Source organism: Xyrauchen texanus, chromosome 2 (genome assembly GCF_025860055.1).
Source record: "Xyrauchen texanus isolate HMW12.3.18 chromosome 2, RBS_HiC_50CHRs, whole genome shotgun sequence".
In the NCBI taxonomy this organism is placed as follows: Eukaryota; Metazoa; Chordata; class Actinopteri; order Cypriniformes; family Catostomidae; genus Xyrauchen; species Xyrauchen texanus.
The window spans coordinates 60,384,170-60,391,546 of NC_068277.1; positions in this window are offsets into that span (position 1 = coordinate 60,384,170).

The following is a 7,377-nucleotide window of genomic DNA, read 5'->3' on the forward strand; positions in this document are numbered from 1 at the left end:
CTAGAATAAAAGCATTACCTGAAGCGCTTCACTGCTCTTCTTCTCCTCCTTTTCCATACCCGAATCTGAACTTCTTCTACAAGGGGACATTTAAGAGTCTGGGTGGAGGATAAGCCAATCCTCCCATTTTTGGCAATTTTAACTATTTAAGACTTGATGAACATACACATAAACATTAGTTAAAATAAATGAAAGAGAAACCACAAAAGGTTTAAAGGTGCTTGTTTTTTGTTTTTTAAGAAAAAGAAATGAGACTGAAGGACAAAATCATTTTTTTCTTTCAAATTCTAGGAACAGAAAATGTTCCCTAATTGAAGAATAATCCATAAACAGCGTGTTAGGCAAGACAACAACAATTACAGGATACTTTCACAATTCCATATTCAAAGACAAATGCACAAGAGTAAAGATCTGTGTATCTAGTTTATAAACTTCAAGTGTGAACTCTAGTAAACTTTTATTGTACATCAGTCTCTCTGACTGCTCTAAATATGATTAATTATCTGTGGAGATGACAGTATTTACATTTAAATCAGTTCTGTTGGATGAGTGAAAGGTGAAAACATGTTTTGAAGTGCATTGCTTTTAAAGGAAATTAAAAGACACAAGAGACAAAGATGACAAGTTGCCATGGATACAGAATTCCTCTTCAGCTCTACGGAACAATGAGAAGTGTCGTGTGAAATTGCTTTTATTGAGTTATTCTGCTTAATTTGATTTGACACTGTGGTGAGAGTCTAAAGGATTCAGAAGAAAAAAAAAATAATGAAGAGATTCTTGAGATGCATCAGGTAAAATGAACACATCTTGGAAAATTAAACAACTTTCAGGAATGTTTGATGCATCATTTTAGATGTTACAGATGCTTGAAACCATGGAGTCAAACCAAAGCATCATAGAAAACAAGACTGTTAAACATTATTCTAGTCAAATATTCATGCTATGTAAATAACTTGATAAAACCAATCTCAGCAGTTCCATAAAATTTCCATTACGTTCTAATGAGTTTAACGTCAATTTGTAATTCAATCAATATACACAGTGGGAGCCATAAATCTGAGACCATATTGAAAATCTGTGATCCAAAATCTAATTTAAACAATATACAAATTTGTTGGATTTGGAAAGCTTTGTAAACTTTCTGCTGCAAATATTTGACATTGACAATCTTAAAGAAATTGTTCACCCAAAAATGAAAATTCATTGTTTACTCGCCCTTGTGTTGTTATAACAATTTTTCTTTTTCTTAACACAAAGGAAGAAATTGAGAAAAATGTTGTGCTCTGTGATGTCATACAATGGCAGTTTATAATGACCACCTGTTCAAACTTCAGAAGGACACAAAAGTATAATTCAGAAGTCTGATTATGATTGCTATGAAAGCATACGATAAGGTTTGGTGGGAAACAATCCGATATCTAATGTATTATTTAGTAAAACCTTTGACTAACCTTTGATCTTATGTGCATATTCATGATAGGACACGAGAGCAACAGTTCACAAAGTCCCATAGCGACATTGAGGCGTCCAACCGAAATCTTGTTTTGTTTATCTAAAAACAGGTCCTCTACAGCATTGACAACAGAACACAACACAGCTGCACAAATGATGCAGTTCTAATATTGGACCAGTGCCAGTACAGTGGACAGAGTTACAGTTGAAGTCAGAAGTTTACATATACCTTAGCCAAATACATTTAAATTCTTGACATTTAATTGTCGAAAACATGCCCTGTCTTAGGTCAGTTAGGATCACTACTTTATTTTAAGAATGTGAAATGTCAGAATAATAGTAGAGAATGATTAATTTCAGCTTTTATTTATTTTATCAGAAGTTTACCTACACTTTGTTAGTATTTGGTAGCATTGCCTTTATATTGTTTAACTTGGGTAAAAATTTAGGGTAGCCTTCCACAAGCTTCTCGCAATAAGTTGCTGGAATTTTGGCCCATTCCTCCAGACAGAACTGGTTTAACCATGTCAGGTTTATAGACCTCCTTGCTCGCACACATCGGATTGAGCTCAGGGCTTTGTGATGAACACTGCAATACCTTGACTTTGATGTCCTTAAGCCATTTTGCCATTACTTGGAGGTATGCTTGGGGTCATTGTCCATTTAGAAGAACCATGTGTGACAAGCTTTAACTTCCTAGCTGATGTCTTGAGATGTTGCTTCAATATATCCACATAATTTTCCTTCCTCATGATGCCATCTGTCCCTCCTGCAGCAAAGCACCCCCCACAACATGATGCTGCCACCCCCATGCTTCATGGCTGGGATGGTGTTCTTTGGCTTGCAATCCTCACCCTTGTTTCCTCCAAACATAACAATGGCAAACAGTTACATTTTTGTTTCATTAGACCAGAGGACATTTTTCCAAAAGTAAGATCTTTGTCCCCATGTGCACTTGTAAAATGTAGTCTGGCTTTTTTATGGCAGTTTTGGAGCAGTGGCTTCTTCCTTGCCGAGCAGCCTTTCAGGTTATGTTGATATAGGACTCATTTTACTGTGGATATAGATACTTGTCTACCTGTTCCTCCAGTATCTTTACAAGGTCCTTTGCTGTTGTTCTGGGATTGAGTTGCACTTTTAGGTAATTGGCTAATTGTCTAAATGTTTGACATCATTTTCAGGAATTTTCCAAGCTGCTTAAAGGCACAGTTAACTTAGTGTATATAAACTTCTGACTCACTGGAATTGTGATCTAGTCAATTAAAAGTGAAACAATCTGCCTGTAAACTATTGCTGGAAAAATTACTCGTGTCATGCACAAAGTAGATCTACTGAAATCTGTGGAGTGGTTAAAAAATGAGTTTTAATGACCTTAATCTAAGTTTATGTAAAGTTCTGACATCAAATGTACCTGCGGAATACCAAAAATGTAAAACAAACGCTTGATAGAATGTGCTGTCGCTCGCCATGGCTTGTTAGAACAAAAACTCTGATTACCATAGAAAATATACTTTTTATCGCATGTCGTTTAACATCAGGTTTGGACACGGTGTGACTGTGGCTGCCTCTAGCCGCCTCTATGTTTCTGTTTGATTTCCGAGTACTCTGGTAAAAAAATAAGACTGGTCATAGAAATGAATCAATTCTTCAACTACAAACTCTTCAGATATGTTTAGTAAGTTCAGTTATGTGCTGTAAACTACTATGCCTAGGCGGCCCTTGCCCCGCTAAGGGAAGTAGGCATCCGCATACTCAGTTACCTCGACGACTGGCTCATCCTAGCCCACTCTCGAGATTTACTGTGCGCCCACAGGGACCAGGTGCTCAGGCATCTCAGCTGTCTAGGGCTTCATGTCAACTGGGAAAAGAGCAAGCTCGCCCGGTTCAGAGCATCTCTTTTCTAGGCATGGAGTTAGACTCAGACTCAATGACAGCGCGCTTCACCAACGAGTGCATGCAGTCAGTGCTGAAATGCCTCACCTTATTCAAGCCAGGCACAGCGGCTCCTCTAAAACAATTCCAGAGGCTCCTAGGGCATATGGCATCCTCCGCGGCGGTCGCACCACTGGGGTTGATGCATATGAGACTGCTTCAGTGCTGTGGTGCCATGTTGCAATGGGCATGCAGCCGCTGGCTCCTGGATGGGCCCCGTCTGGGTTTGTCACATCAACTGCCTGGAGTTGCTGGCTGTAATACTTGCCCTGCGGAGGTTTCTCCCGCTAATACGGGTCAAGCATGTCTTGATTCGATCAGACAGCACAGCTACGATAGCATACATAAATCACCAAGGTGGCATGCGCTCTCATCATGTGTCACAACTTGCCCGCCATCTCCTCCTTTGGAGTCAGCAATGGCTCAAGTCATTGCGCGCCACTCACATCCCGGGCAACCTCAATATGGCAGCAGACACGCTGTCATGACAAGGTACGTTCATAGGAGAGTGGAGGCTCCACCCCCAGGCGGTCCAGCTGATTTGGGAGCGGTTCGGCAAAGCACAGATAGACCTGTTCACTTCCCAAGAGAACTCCCATTGCCCGCTCTGGACAGATGCGGGCACACGTACTGCGCAAGTACATATTTCCCCCAGTGAGCCTACTTGCATGGGTGCTGTGCAAGGTCAGGGACGACGAGGAACAAGTCACTCTGTTGGCCCTCTACTGGCCCACACAGACTTGGTTCTCGGATCTCACGACAGCCCCTCCCTGGCAAATTCCCCTGAGGAAGGACCTCCTTTCTCAGGGACGGGGCACCCTCTGGCATCCGCACCCAGTCCTCTGGAACCTACTTGTCTGGCCCCTGGATGGGATGCGTAAGATCTAATTGACCTACCACCTGCTCTCATAGACACGATCAACCAAGCCAAAGCTCCCTCTACCAGGCAACTTTACGCCTTAAAATTGCGCTTGTTCATGAATTGGTGTTCTTCCGATCTGAGGTGCGCAATCGGGCCAGTGCTCTCATTTATGCAGGAGAGGCTAGAAGGGAGGCTGTCCCCCTGCACCTTGAAGATTTATGTAGCCGCCATATCGGCTCACCACAACCCAGTGGATGGTAAGTCCCTATGGAAGCAAGATCTGATTATCAGGTTCCATAGAGGCACCCGGAGGAGGTTGAACCCTCCCAGGACATGCCTGTTCCCCTCACGGGATCTCTCCATCATCCTTGCAGGCCTTCAGAGACCCCCCTTCGAGCCGCTAGTATCAGTCGAGCTCAAAGCCCTCTCCTTGAAGACGGCCCTCTTGATCGCACTCGCTTCCATCAAGAGGGTTGGGGACCTGCAAGCGTTCTTTGTCAGCGACACCAGCCTGGAGTTCGGTCTGGCAGACACCCATGTCATCCTAAAACTGCGACCGGGCTATGTGCCCAAGGTTCCTACGGTCTCCTTCAGGGACCAAGTAGTGAACCTGCAAGCGCTGCCCCGGGAGGAGGCAGACCCAGCCTTTTCTTTGCTGTGTCCGGTACGGGCTTTGCGTACCTATGTGGACCACATGCAGAGCTTTAGATGTTCTGAGCAGATCTTTGTCTGCTTTGGTAGACAGTGGAAATGGAACGCTGTCTCCAAACAGAGGCTTTCCCACTGGGTTGTTGATGCCATTGCATTGGCATCACACCCAGGCCGTTCTCGCCCCCTTGCGGGTTAGAGCACAGTCGCCAAGAAGTGTGGCATCCTCGTGGGCATTGGCCAATGGCACCTCCCTAGCAGACATACACAGAGCAGCGGGCTGGGCAACACCCAATACCTTTACGAGATTTTACAATCTCAGTGTTGAGTCGGTCTCCTCCCGTTTTTGTCAGGTCCAAGCCGGTAGAACTCGGTAACGTGGAACAACTGACCGGGTGTACCGCTTGCACCTAGAGCCTTTCCCCTCCACTGAATTTGGCGGAGGAATTCCCTGACCAGACCCACTATGGGTACTAAAATTACTCTGTACTGGAATAGGTGCTCCACAGGATGGGCCCTTGTGTGGATTAATCCCCCTGTGTGTACTTTCCGCTGTACGGTACCCCTACGGACGGACCCGCGTCTCCCTTGGTCACTGTTTGTAGCAACTCCTCACTACCACTGCGCCATTCCCACATGTGGCCTGAAACGTTTTCCGCCACTCTTTACCTCCCCCAGCCTGGGCAGTTGGTGGTCTCTGCAGCGTCTTTTCCCCCTGAAAGAATAGGAGTTGGAAAAGAACGCCTTCCCGATGCGTGTGATAGTGTTAAGATGGCCCCAGCCACTTTAACTCTCTGCGAGAAACATAGAGAGAGAAAAGGCGTGGCTGGCGCGGCCTGCTCTCATGCTTGGCTCGTCGCTTTGTTCCCCCCTTCTGGGTGCTGGGAACTTAAAAAGATTATGACGATTTGTATGGGCTGTTGAGGAAGGGTACATGCATTCTGACGCAGCCTGTTCCCTTGGCACGCAACTGCCTGCCCACTCCTGCATCAGCAGCACATGGCGTGATTGAAAAGGGACCCCTAGTGCCGCTTCATTCGACACAATGTCGAAGTGAGCGACAGACGGGGAATATCTAGGTTACTGTTGCAACCTCCATTCCCTGATGGAGGGAACGAGATGTTGTGTCCCCCCGGCCACGACGCTGAACCGAGCCACTGTTATGGCCAAAATCTTATTCTCAGCTCCTCAGTGCAAAACCTGAATGGACAGACGCATTCCCACCTTTTATACCTGTATGTCTGGGGGAGGGACATGCAAATTCTGTCTGCCATTTTCTCATTGGCCTTTTCTCAAGTTCAGAGATACATGAGGCTCTCAAGAAAGACCCCTAGTGTCACTTCATTTGACACAACGTCTCGTTTCCTCCATCAGGGAACGGAGGTTACAACAGTAACCTACACATTTTCAAATCAGTGCATGTAGGACATAAGAAATTCTGAAAATAGTTTTCTTTTTTCAATACTTTTCATTTGTGCTGTCAGAATTAGGAGCATAGACCAATTAAATAACCAATATTTGGCTGATCTCATGAAAATTATGTTACTGTGGCGACATTTATGCAAAGTAATATTACAGAGAAGTTCGGCCAGTGTGTGATATCCATTACAGATGAATACCGGGGGTCTGGGGTCGACGGAAGCACCTGTGCGTCCTGCTGGATTTTTTTCGTCATTACAGCGGAAACAACATAAAATACATACAAAAGTAATTTTGGGGCATACAGATAAGTGTAAGGCATCATTAGAGACTATAAATGGTCTAATTTTATTTGTGTACACTCACAATAACAACAAAACCTTGTGCTTTTGTAAAATAAAGAAAATAAAAAGGGTGCGCTTTCAGCAGTCTCTGTGTTCACGAGCATATTTCTGAAACATGTCACAAAAATGAACTGAACTCTGCGAATACTTATCACACAAATATGAAACATATGTCTAAAGAATGCTTAATATGTCTACTTTTAAATAAAACAATTCAAATTTAAACAAATATTCTCCTGCAATGTAATCTGTATGAAACAAAGCGATGTAAAGTTTCTAGAATTCGCCCCAGGTAGGGCTAAAGCAATTTTGCAACCTCATCCTGACTACCTTCCTAAGGTGATTAATGTGTAATCGACATTACATCCGGTTACTCTTGAAGCTTTCTGCTTCCCACCGTGTTTAACGCCGGAGCAGGAAAGACTTCACAGACTTTGTCCAGTCCGTGCCCTTCAGACCTACGTCCACCGCACTAGCCAGTGGCGTAAGTCAGGGCATTTATTCGTCTGCCATGGGGGCCACAACAGGGGGGCGGCCACCACCAACCAGACTATGTCGCATTGGGTGATGCTATTACCCTGGCCTACGAGGCGCGAAGTCAAGCTTCGCCAGTAGGTATCAGGGCTCACTCCACCAGAGGGGTTGCCGCCTCTAAAGCCTTGGCTAGAGGGGTCCCTCTGCAGCAAGTTTGTGATGCGGCAGGCCGGTCCTCTCCGCACA